This window comes from Vigna unguiculata, unplaced genomic scaffold, assembly GCF_037176805.1.
Source record: "Vigna unguiculata cultivar grain cowpea cultivar isolate G323 ecotype 2 unplaced genomic scaffold, ASM3717680v1 ptg000486l, whole genome shotgun sequence".
NCBI classification, from domain to species: Eukaryota; Viridiplantae; Streptophyta; class Magnoliopsida; order Fabales; family Fabaceae; genus Vigna; species Vigna unguiculata.
Window position 1 is genome coordinate 11,721 of NW_028197121.1, and position 13,280 is coordinate 25,000.

Consider the following 13,280-nt stretch of genomic DNA (forward strand, 5'->3'; position numbering starts at 1 on the left):
AAACATGGACTAATTCATAGATCCTTGGGTTTCGATTACCTAGGAATAGAGACTTTACAAATAAAGCCCGAGGATTGGCATTCCATTGCTGTCATTTTATATGTATATGGTTACAATTATCTACGTTCTCAATGTGCCTATGATGTAGCACCCGGAGGACTCTTAGCTAGTGTATATCATTTTACAAGAATAGAGTATGGTATAAATCAACCCGAAGAGGTATGCATAAAAATATTTGTATCAAGAAAAAATCCCAGAATTCCTTCGATTTTTTGGGTTTGGAAAAGTGCGGATTTTCAAGAAAAGGAATCTTATGATATGTTGGGAATCTCTTATGATAGTCATCCGCGTCTAAGACGTATTTTAATGCCCGAAAATTGGATAGGATGGCCTTTGCGTAAAGATTATATTGCTCCAAATTTTTATGAAATACAAGATGCTCACTAAATGATAAAAATAATAAACTAATCCAAACTTCTGCAACCCCAGTCAAAGAATATAAGTACATTCTGTTATAGATCAGACAAAATAATTGATTGACATTAAATCAGGCAGAGTAATGGAAGTTGCATTCAGATATTATTATGTGAGAAATCACAAAATTCAGAAATAATAGAATGAATAATTATAGGGTTTAAAATAGGATGGATAGGAGTTTCTTAAGATTCTAAAACAAAAACAATACTGAGTTCTTATCAGCCAAGCCAATAAAAGAAATAGGATGAACTGCAAAAATTCTTTATCTTTATAATAAACTAATTCTTTATCTTTATAATAAACTATATAACGTGCACATCACCATCAATTATACGGCCACGAAAAAAAAAACACAAAGAAAAGGGCTCGATTCTATTTTGGTAATCCTTCTCAGATGAATTCTTAATATTCTCACTCCACCCCAGAACTTCGACTTTTAGGTCTTTTAACCAACTAATTAAACCACTCGAATATTATGGAAATAGAAACCTTTTTTTGTATCGCAGAAAAAAAAGGAAAAAAATAGATAAAGAATTCATTATCTATATATCTATATCTATATATATATAGATACTATAGATAAGCGAATATACCTAATAAAAAATTGCATCTATTCTTTAATCATCTAGGAAAAGTATATCTACAGATACCTAAATAGATCAAAGAAATATGTTATGTATCAGAATCTAGAAGAACACAAATTTGTATGAGTATCTATCCCCCATATTCATTAAAATGAATATGGGGGATAGATACTCATACAAATGAATCTTGTGTCAGGAACCAGATTTGAACTGGTGACACGAGGATTTTCAGTCCTCTGCTCTACCAACTGAGCTATCCCGACCATTCTTGAAGCTTAATACTTTGATTTTAAAAGATTTTTAAAATCTATGTTAATGAATCTATATCAACTAAGTAAAAAAAAAGTTTGTAAGTGAGTTTCCGCAGTAATAATTATTTTTTATTGTTAATCGTTAATTACGCATATGAAAATTCCTTGCTAAAAAATAAGATATTAATTTATACATTTCTGATTAAAAAAAATTCTATGTGTTTCACATATATATTTATATCTATTCCAAAACTCGTCCCTTGTCATTATGATAGATAAGAAAATTATGATAGATAGGAAATTGATGAAAATAAAAATTCCAATTTCGTTGGGAAATAATAAATCGAATAAAACACATAAATAAGGACTTCAAGATAGAGAGGATATAGGAAAAAAATTAGAAAATGAAAAAGTATTTTTGGGGATAGAGGGACTTGAACCCTCATGATTTCTTAAGTCGACGGATTTTCCTCTTACTTTCAATTTCATTGTTGTCGGTATTGACATGTAGAATAGGACTCTATCTTTATTCTCATCTGATTTATCAGTTCTTCAAGGGTTTTAGCCGATTATGATGAAGTGAATAATTTCATCAATAAATATTCCATCTTTTCTTCAACTTCGAATTGATTTGATTCACATTTTTCATTTGTGAATATTTTTATCACAAATAGATCTTCAATAATAAAATAAAAAGTAACAAATTGAAAGAGTATTTCAGTATATATATATGTTTCTAAATGTTTATCTTTGATCCATTCCTGTAATTTTGGTGAAAGGATTCTTTTACTAATGCAATAAAAAAAGTCGTCAATTTCGTTTGTTAGAACAGCTTCCATAGAGTCTCTGCACCTATCCCTTTTTTATTATCACTTTCTGAATTTTTATTTGTTTTCAGAAAACAGGATTTGGCTCAGGATTGCCCATTGTGAATTCCAGGGTTTCTCTGAATTTGAAAATTATTACTTGGTAAGTTTCCATACCAAAACTCAATCCAATTAAGTCCGTAGCGTCTACCAATTTCGCCATATCCCCATCTTTTTTTTTATTTGAATCTGATTATAATAGAATGCTTTTTTTTTCATTTCTATTATGAGAATTATGCGGGAACTTTTGAATTCATTAAATACATATTATTTTATTAAATATTAAAAACCCCTTTCTCCAATTTTATAGATTTTATTTCATCTATATTGGATACCTTTATTTGTTTGAATCAGAACTAATTCTAATATCTATATATTAACAATTCAATATACACAGATATAGACCACATATCTACTTATCTTCTATGTACCTACTTATCTTCTTTTTTCATACAATTTAGAATACTCGAATGGTCGATTCTTTTTTTTTTTTTGTTTTTGCTTAAAAAAAAAAAGAAAATAAACAATCCATTTATTCATATACAATTTTATAACTAAAACGAATCTAGTGGCTAAAAAAAACCATTCTTTTAATTGAATATAATATAGAATTAGACATTTACTTAGAAATATGGAATTCCTTAATAAATATTTACTAAAATTTATATTTATTCAAATTTACTTTAAGTACTAATAAATAATCTTTTTGAAAGAAATCAATTTAATAATATATATCTAGAATAGTAGATCGAAATAAATTATATTAAATAAATTATATTAATATAATATTAATTATTATCTTGCACTTTATGTTATCAGATAAAATAAATAATAGAAATAATAAAAATTGGGTTTGATTTTCTATATTTTCTTTCTCTATTTTTGATGTTTGTATTAATTTGAATTTTGTTATAAATAACTAAAAATTGATAACTAAGATCCCATTCAATTCTTCTGCATATGTATATTTCGTTTACATTAGCCGGTTTAGCTCAGAGGTTAGAGCATCGCATTTGTAATGCGATGGTCATCGGTTCGAATCCGATAACCGGCTTTTCTCTATTTGTTTTTTACATAATTGATAATATCTTTTTTAGAAATAAAAAATTGGGAGAGTTCGATCTCTGCGGAAGAAATCAAGAAATTAACCTACTTTTTTGTATTCTTTTATATACAATAAATTCGGATATTGATAAAATTCATCTAATTCTTCTTTGTACTATAAAACTTTAGTAGATTTCGCTTCATTTAGAATTCTATAATATTTTTCATTTCGTTTAGTTTTCATTTCGATTTATAAGATTTTTCATTTTAAAAAAGGAGTTTTTATGTCACGTTACAGAGGACCTCGTTTCAAAAAAATACGTCGTCTAGGATATTTACCAGGACTTACTAGTAAAAGGCCAACAGTCAAAAACGAATTTCGAAATCAATTGCGCTTCAGTAAAAAATCTCAATATCGTATTCGTTTAGAAGAAAAACAAAAATTGCGTTTTCATTATGGTCTTACAGAACGACAATTGCTTAAATACGTTCGTATCTCCGGAAAAGCTAAAGGATCAACTGGTCAGGTTTTATTACAACTACTTGAAATGCGCTTGGATAACATACTTTTTCGATTGGGTATGGCTGCGACTATTCCTCAAGCCCGCCAATTTATAAACCATAGACATGTTTTAGTTAATGGTCGTATAGTGGATATACCAAGTTATCGTTGTAAACCTCAAGATATTATTACAGCAAAGGATGAACAAAAATCTAAAACTCTTATTCAAAATTATTTTGATTCAGCCCCCCATGAGAAATTGCCAAATCATTTGACTGTTCACCCTTTCCAATATAAAGGTTTAATTAATCAAATAATAGATAATAAATGGGTTGGTTTGAAAATAAATGAATTACTGGTTGTAGAATATTATTCTCGTCAAACTTAAACTTAACTAAAATAACAAGAGTTTTTTTTACAAGGATTTTCTGCTATTCATATATCATAGACATGGATATGCGAAAATTTTTATTCCTTGCCCACCCGTTATCCACTATTTTTTGTATTACCGAAAAATGAGGAATATAAAGTTGTCCATATCAACAAACAAATTTGAAATATGAAATAATGGTATGCATTGGGATGAGTAATATTGATGAATTTGGTAAAGATTCGGAAAGAGAGGGATTCGAACCCCCGGTAAACAAAAAGCCTACATAGCAGTTCCAATGCTACGCCTTGAACCACTCGGCCATCTCTCCTATATAATGATGCCCAGAAACCGGTTGAATGTTGAATAGTGAATCAATCCTATTTTTCATAAATGCATAAAACCTATTCAAACTATAAAAATACAAAGTAAAATTAAAAAAAAACCTCCTACAAGGTCTTAGGATAAACAAATTTGATTGATGAGTTCATTTTTACGTTATTTCGCACTGTATTATAATTATACAATTCCTTTATTTGTGGGATTGATTTCTCACACCATGATTAATTAAATTATAGAATGGATTTCTACCTATGCCTAGATCTCGGATAAATGAAAATTTTATAGATAAGACCTTTTCAATTGTAGCCAATATCTTATTACGAATAATTCCGACAACTTCAGGAGAAAAAAGGGCATTCACTTATTACAGAGATGGTGTGATTTGATTCCATTTTTTTTGACCGATTTCGGTCAAAAAAAAATGGAATGGAAAAACCCCACGCGTGTTGAAGGTGAAATTTGTAAATAAAAGGATTAATTCCTTCTGTCGTGTATCCTCGATTAATGAAGCCTTATATGCTTGAATTTTAGGTTTCTAGTATTAAGCGAAAGGTTATACCTATACTTATGGGGTTAGGTCAACCCCAAATTACTAGTACTGATAGGCAACATTGGGAAAGAAGCACTACGCTTGGGAATCAAGGACACGAAAACTTTGTATCTATCTATATCCATGGCTTATCGAGATTGGGACTAACAGGAATGGTTGGGACAATAAATATCCATCTCGTTCATATTTTGGATACCCATAGAACCATCGAAGATTATTGAGGTGACTAATTCCAGGAAATTAAGCAGCGTAGAGGACAAAGAAATTGTTGAAGTTCTTATTTTTTTTTATCAAGTACCTACATACTTAATGTTAAGAAATAATTTTTGACAGGAAGGTTGGCTAGAGATTTATTGTAAAAACACTAGCTCTGTTCAGTTGAGAATGAGAATACTGGAATATTTTTTGATTTGATGGATTTTTCTCATTACACACATAAGGGGGGAGCCGTATGAGATGAAAATCTCACGTACAGTTCTGGAGCGGAGATTCTTTGAACCGAATGACGACCGTAACGGATGTCAGCTCAATCTGAAGGAAATTATGCAGAAGCTTTACAGAATTATTATGAGGCTATGCGACTGGAAATTGATCCCTATGATCGAAGTTATATACTTTATAACATAGGCCTTATTCACACAAGTAACGGAGAACATACTAAAGCTTTGGAATATTATTTTCGGGCGCTCGAACGAAACCCATTTTTACCCCAAGCTTTTAATAATATGGCCGTGATCTGTCATTACGTGCGACTATCTCCACTATAGAAAGAAAAAAGAAAAGAACAAGCAAATCCACAAATTTTAATATAAGAAATATAGAAATATAAATAATTATAAATAAGAAAGGCTTTCTACATATATATATCGTTCAAAACAACGATTTTTATCAGCTGTAGCAAAGAAACTTCATAGAAGTAAAAATATGAAGAAATCGATATGTCTAGATACCCTCTTTTTCTATGGATAAAAGATCTAATTGATAAAGGAAGCATCGTAAGGATCAATTAACACGGTTTTCAATCGATATAATAAAAACTGCTTCCTTATCTCATGATAAATAAAGAAGTCAGGAATCCACTTATGTAATAAAAAGGATCCCCTGGTATTTTGAGCAGCGGTGTAGTATCAAATCCCAAAGATAGAAAGTATTTTCTCTTTACTTATAAGAACTTATAAGATAAGAAAGAAAAAACTTTTACCAAGATTCTATAGAAATGAATCTATCATATATTTTTGTATATGATATATAAAATCGAGATAGTTACCTTTCAGAAAATTAGAATTAGGGCGTTAATGCCAATGCTTGATTCCCTTTTCTGAAGGTAGGAGAAAAGATAAAACTAAAAAAAAAGATGAAATTCTTTGAAATTCTTTATTTATTAGTAAAAATGAAAGTTTGAAACTCATATTAATAATTTCTTTTTTTCTTTTAGTTAACTTCAAGATAATAGAACAAAAAAAGAATTGACTACTGAGCCGTATGAGTCAGGAAATTCTCAAGTACGGTTCTAAGGAAAGGAATTGACTCACCTATTTCGACCGAGGAGAACAGGCCATTCGGCAGGGAGACTCAGAAGTTGCGGAGTCTTGGTTTAATCAAGCCGCTGAATATTGGAAACAAGCTATAGCTCTCACCCCCGGTAATTATATTGCAGCACAGAATTGGTTGAAGATCACAGGGCGTTTTGAATAAGAACACTCTGTTTCTTTTTTTTCTTATATATTTATCTATCTATATAAAGATATAGATAGATAAATATATATTGTTATAAATTCTTGTTTCTTGTCCCTATCAAATTCAAAAATCATTTCTATAGGAACGACCAATCACATAATTTAAATATATCCCTTCTAATTTTGTTCGATTTTGTCTAGTATTTCATAGAAATAAACGAGATGTGGATACAGTAGATAATTTTCTCCTTTTTTCTGTTATTTAAACTAATATTCAATCAAATTAAGAAAAGAGACCTTCAAAAAAAGAAATAAAATATAGGTATATTGCCTAATAATGAATGCTAATGCCTGCTCAATTTGAAATAGAGTACATACTTATACTTTATCTAAAAAAAAAAATAAAATCTAAGGAATAGAATTAGAATAAAATCTGAATACATTTGATTAGGCTGCACGAAAAATTATTGAACTTCCATTCAGAGTTCCCAAAAAGGTCTTAGAAGATTAAAATAGGTCCGTTGAGCGCCTCACTCTTATGTCATAATAGATTCGAACACTTGCCCCGAATTGACTTCGAGATCATAATTGTTCTAGTGAAAAACTAAAGAAATGAAATTTACTAAGATATCCAATACATGAGAGATAGGAGAGAACAAAACTCAATAGAAACATCTCTAATAAGTTCACTAATTCTGTTTTATGTTGGCAGGTCTCTTTGTATGTGTTGTCTGGAAAGAGGAGGACTCAATGATTATTCGTTCACCGGAACCAGAAGTTAAAATTTTGGTAGATAGGGATCCTATAAAAACTTCTTTTGAGGAATGGGCAAAACCTGGTCATTTCTCAAGAACAATAGCTAAGGGACCAGATACTACTACTTGGATCTGGAACCTACATGCTGACGCTCATGATTTTGATAGCCATACTAATGATTTAGAGGAGATTTCCCGAAAAGTTTTTAGTGCGCATTTTGGCCAACTCTCTATCATCTTTCTTTGGCTGAGTGGCATGTATTTTCATGGTGCTCGTTTTTCCAATTATGAGGCATGGTTAAGTGATCCTACTCACATTAGGCCTAGTGCTCAGGTGGTTTGGCCAATAGTGGGTCAAGAAATATTGAATGGTGATGTAGGGGGGGGGTTCCGAGGAATACAAATAACCTCTGGTTTTTTTCAGATTTGGAGAGCATCTGGAATAACTAATGAATTACAACTCTATTGTACTGCAATTGGTGCATTGGTCTTTGCAGCCTTAATGCTTTTTGCTGGTTGGTTTCATTATCACAAAGCTGCTCCAAAATTGGCTTGGTTCCAAGATGTAGAATCTATGTTGAATCACCATTTGACAGGGCTCCTAGGGTTGGGGTCTCTTTCTTGGGCAGGACATCAAATACATGTATCTTTACCGATTAACCAATTTCTAAATGCTGCAGTAGATCCCAAAGAGATACCACTTCCTCATGAATTTATCCTAAATCGGGATCTTTTGGCTCAACTTTATCCGAGTTTTTCCGAGGGAGCAACCCCATTTTTTACCTTGAATTGGTCAAAATACGGAGAATTTCTTACTTTTCGTGGAGGATTAGATCCAGTAACTGGAGGTTTATGGCTGACCGATATTATACACCATCATTTAGCTATTGCAATTCTTTTCTTGATAGCGGGTCACATGTATAGGACCAACTGGGGTATTGGTCACAATATAAAAGACATTTTAGAGGCACATAAAGGTCCATTTACAGGCCAGGGTCATAAAGGTATATATGAGATTCTAACAACGTCATGGCATGCTCAATTATCTATTAATCTAGCTATGTTAGGCTCTTTGACCATTGTTGTAGCTCACCATATGTATTCTATGCCTCCTTATCCATACCTAGCTACTGACTATGGTACACAACTGTCATTGTTTACACATCACATGTGGATTGGTGGATTTCTCATAGTCGGTGCTGCTGCGCATGCAGCGATTTTTATGGTAAGAGATTATGATCCGACTATTCGATACAACGATCTATTAGATCGTGTCCTTAGACATCGTGATTCAATCATATCACATCTTAACTGGGTATGTATCTTTTTAGGTTTTCACAGTTTTGGTTTGTATATTCATAATGATACCATGAGCGCATTAGGGCGCCCTCAAGATATGTTTTCAGATACTGCTATACAATTACAGCCGATCTTTGCTCAATGGATACAAAATACCCACGCTTTAGCACCTGGCACAACAGCCCCAGGTGCAGCAACAAGTACCAGTTTGACTTGGGGAGGTGAAAATTTAGTAGCAGTGGGCGGTAAAGTTGCTTTGTTACCTATTCCTTTAGGAACTGCGGATTTTTTGGTCCATCATATTCATGCATTTACAATTCATGTAACAGTATTGATACTCTTAAAGGGTGTTCTATTTGCTCGTAGTTCACGATTGATACCGGATAAAGCAAATCTAGGTTTTCGTTTCCCTTGTGATGGACCTGGAAGAGGGGGGACATGCCAAGTATCCGCTTGGGATCATGTCTTCTTAGGACTATTTTGGATGTACAATTCAATTTCCGTAGTTATATTCCATTTCAGTTGGAAAATGCAGTCAGATGTTTGGGGTAGTATAAGTGATCAAGGGATAGTAACTCATATCACAGGAGGAAATTTTGCGCAGAGTTCCATTACCATTAATGGGTGGCTTCGTGATTTCTTATGGGCGCAGGCATCCCAGGTAATTCAGTCTTATGGTTCTTCATTATCTGCATATGGTCTTTTTTTCTTGGGTGCACATTTTGTATGGGCTTTTAGTTTAATGTTTCTATTCAGCGGGCGTGGTTATTGGCAAGAACTTATTGAATCCATTGTTTGGGCTCATAATAAATTAAAAGTTGCTCCTGCTACTCAGCCCAGAGCCTTGAGCATTGTACAAGGACGTGCTGTAGGAGTAACACATTACCTTCTAGGTGGAATTGCCACAACATGGGCATTCTTCTTAGCAAGAATTATTGCAGTAGGATAATAGCTAGGAGGATTTGAAAATCATTATGGCATTAAGATTTCCAAGCTTTAGTCAAGGCTTAGCTCAAGACCCCACTACTCGTCGTATTTGGTTTGGTATTGCTACCGCACATGACTTCGAAAGTCATGATGATATTACTGAGGAACGTCTTTATCAGAATATTTTTGCTTCTCATTTCGGGCAATTAGCAATCATTTTTCTGTGGACTTCCGGGAATCTCTTTCATGTAGCTTGGCAAGGTAATTTTGAGACATGGGTACAGGATCCTTTACATGTAAGACCTATTGCTCATGCAATTTGGGATCCTCATTTTGGTCAACCAGCTGTAGAAGCTTTTACTCGAGGGGGTGCTCTAGGTCCTGTTAATATAGCCTATTCTGGTGTTTATCAGTGGTGGTATACAATCGGTTTACGTACTAATGGGGATCTTTATACTGGAGCTATTTTTCTATTAATACTTTCTATTATATCTTTAATAGCAGGTTGGTTACACCTACAACCAAAATGGAAACCGAGTGTTTCGTGGTTTAAAAATGCCGAATCCCGCCTCAATCATCATTTGTCAGGACTATTCGGAGTAAGTTCCTTGGCTTGGACAGGGCATTTAGTTCATGTTGCTATTCCGGGGTCCAGGGGGGAATCCGTTCGATGGAACAATTTATTAGATATCTTGCCGCACCCCGAGGGATTAGGTCCATTTTTTACAGGTCAGTGGAATCTTTATGCTCAAAACCCAGATTCCAATAATCATATATTTGGTACCCCTCAAGGAGCAGGAACTGCTATTCTAACACTTCTCGGAGGATTTCATCCGCAAACTCAAAGTTTATGGTTAACTGATATTGCACACCATCATTTGGCTATTGCGTTTATTTTTCTAGTTGCTGGCCATATGTATAGAACTAATTTCGGGATTGGTCACAGTATTAAAGATCTTTTAGAAGCACATACTCCTCCGGGGGGTAGATTGGGGCGTGGGCATAAGGGTCTTTATGATACAATCAATAATTCAATTCATTTTCAATTAGGTCTTGCTCTAGCCTCTTTAGGGGTTATTACTTCCTTGGTAGCACAACACATGTACTCTTTACCTGCTTATGCGTTTATAGCGCAAGACTTTACTACTCAAGCTGCCTTATATACTCATCATCAATATATAGCAGGCTTCATTATGACAGGGGCTTTTGCTCATGGAGCTATCTTTTTTATTAGAGATTATAATCCAGAGCAGAATCAAGATAATGTCTTGGCAAGAATGTTAGACCATAAAGAAGCTATCATATCCCACTTAAGTTGGGCTAGCCTCTTTCTGGGGTTCCATACTCTGGGACTTTATGTCCATAACGATGTCATGCTTGCTTTTGGTACTCCGGAGAAACAAATTTTGATTGAACCTATATTTGCCCAATGGATACAATCTGCTCATGGTAAAACTTCCTATGGGTTCGATATACTTTTATCTTCAACGAACAGTCCGGCGTTCAATGCGGGACGAAGCATATGGTTGCCTGGTTGGTTAAACGCTGTAAATGAGAATAGTAATTCTCTATTCTTAACAATAGGGCCTGGAGACTTCTTGGTTCATCATGCTATTGCTCTTGGTTTACATACAACTACTTTGATTTTAGTAAAAGGTGCTTTGGATGCGCGTGGTTCTAAGTTAATGCCTGATAAAAAAGATTTTGGTTATAGTTTTCCTTGTGATGGCCCGGGACGAGGCGGAACTTGTGATATTTCCGCTTGGGACGCATTTTATTTGGCAGTTTTCTGGATGTTAAATACCATTGGATGGGTTACTTTTTATTGGCATTGGAAACACATTACACTATGGCAGGGTAATATTTCACAGTTTAATGAATCTTCTACCTATTTGATGGGATGGTTAAGAGATTATCTATGGTTGAACTCTTCACAACTTATCAATGGATATAACCCTTTTGGTATGAATAGTTTATCAGTCTGGGCATGGATGTTCTTGTTTGGACATCTTGTTTGGGCTACTGGATTTATGTTCTTAATTTCTTGGCGCGGATATTGGCAGGAATTGATTGAAACTTTGGCATGGGCTCATGAACGTACACCTTTGGCTAATTTGATTCGATGGAGAGATAAACCAGTGGCTCTTTCCATTGTGCAAGCAAGATTGGTTGGACTAGCCCACTTTTCCGTAGGTTATATATTTACTTATGCAGCCTTCTTAATTGCCTCTACATCGGGCAAATTCGGTTAATTGAATTCTTTATTATATATATCTGGCAAGAATCTCATTTCCTTCTATAGGGAAGAGAAGCCACTTATACATCTAGGATCCGACTTCTATCATTGATGCTAATAGCAAATTAACCATTATGGCAAGGAAAAGTGTTATTCAGAGGGAAAAGAAGAGACAAAAATTGGAACAGAAATATCATTTGATTCGCCGATCCTCAAAAAAAGAAATAAGCAAAGTTCCGTCGTTAAGTGAGAAATGGGAAATTCATGGAAAATTAGAATCACTACCGCGTAATAGTGCACCTATACGTCTTCATCGACGTTGTTTTTCGACCGGAAGACCGAGAGCTAATTATCGAGACTTTGGATTATCTGGACACATACTTCGGGAAATGGTTCATGCATGTTTCTTGCCGGGTGCAACAAGATCCAGTTGGTAAGGATTTCCAATTATCTTCATTTTTTTCATTTTATTATCAGCGATCATAGGAGGGTCCCTTTACCGTTATGTATAAATGGTTTATTCTATTTATATAGATATGGTAAAGGGACGCATTCCATCTTTGTTTTTGTTCATTAGTTATCAATTCTTTTCTTTATCGCGGAGTAGAGCAACTTGGTAGCTCGCAAGGCTCATAACCTTGAGGTTACGGGTTCAAATCCCGTCTCCGCAACTTTTTGAATTTGATAAAAAAACAAGGTTTCAAGAAGAAGGGCATTATACGCAGTAAATTCTATGGCATTTTTCATACTATGACTATTAAATACATAGGGCGGATAGCGGGAATCGAACCCGCGTCTTCTCCTTGGCAAAGAGAAATTTTACCATTCGACTATATCCGCGTTTTCATTGTACTTGATATGCGATTCTATTTATACAGAGATGGGCCTGATATTCTATATAGGGATATAGGGATAATGAAAAAGAAATTTAGATAATAGATATTGTCTCCCAAATAAAATATTTTCTATTACTATTCATTTTTATCAAGAATTCCCATTTCTATTATTACATTTCTATTATTATATATGGTTTTTTTCTATATATCTATATAATTGAATTGAAATTATCATTCTATCGAATATTTTGATTTACTTTTTTCTTAAAAAAGTAAGTTCCTATTAATAAAAAATTATATTTATCTATATAGAGATACAGATAGATATTCTATATTATTAAATACTAGACGACGTATAAATAGATTTATAGTATTTCATTTGAATATTCTATTCATATCATATTAATATGAATAGAATATTCAAATGAAATTCAAATTTTTATAGTTCATTTTTTCTATTTTATTTCTTTTAGTTTCACAATGTACCACCATATAAGTATAAGATATAAGATTTTTCCAATAGAAGAAGTTTACTCCCCCTTAGAATGTAATGTGTTATAGTTTT

At 33.3% G+C, this 13,280-nt stretch overlaps 3 non-coding genes across 3 annotated transcripts; 1 reads left to right on the forward strand and 2 right to left on the reverse strand.

The window, feature by feature from the left end:
- Positions 1-1,251: 1,251 nt before the first annotated feature.
- Positions 1,252-1,324, reverse strand: TRNAF-GAA (transfer RNA phenylalanine (anticodon GAA)). The gene has a single exon. It is a non-coding gene; the product is annotated as a tRNA-Phe (tRNA).
- Positions 1,325-3,159: 1,835 nt separating this feature from the next.
- Positions 3,160-3,232, forward strand: TRNAT-UGU (transfer RNA threonine (anticodon UGU)). Its single transcript has one exon. It is a non-coding gene; the product is annotated as a tRNA-Thr (tRNA).
- Positions 3,233-4,337: 1,105 nt separating this feature from the next.
- TRNAS-GGA (transfer RNA serine (anticodon GGA)) lies at positions 4,338-4,425 on the reverse strand. Its single transcript has one exon. It is a non-coding gene; the product is annotated as a tRNA-Ser (tRNA).
- Between the last annotated feature and the right edge of the window lie 8,855 nt (positions 4,426-13,280).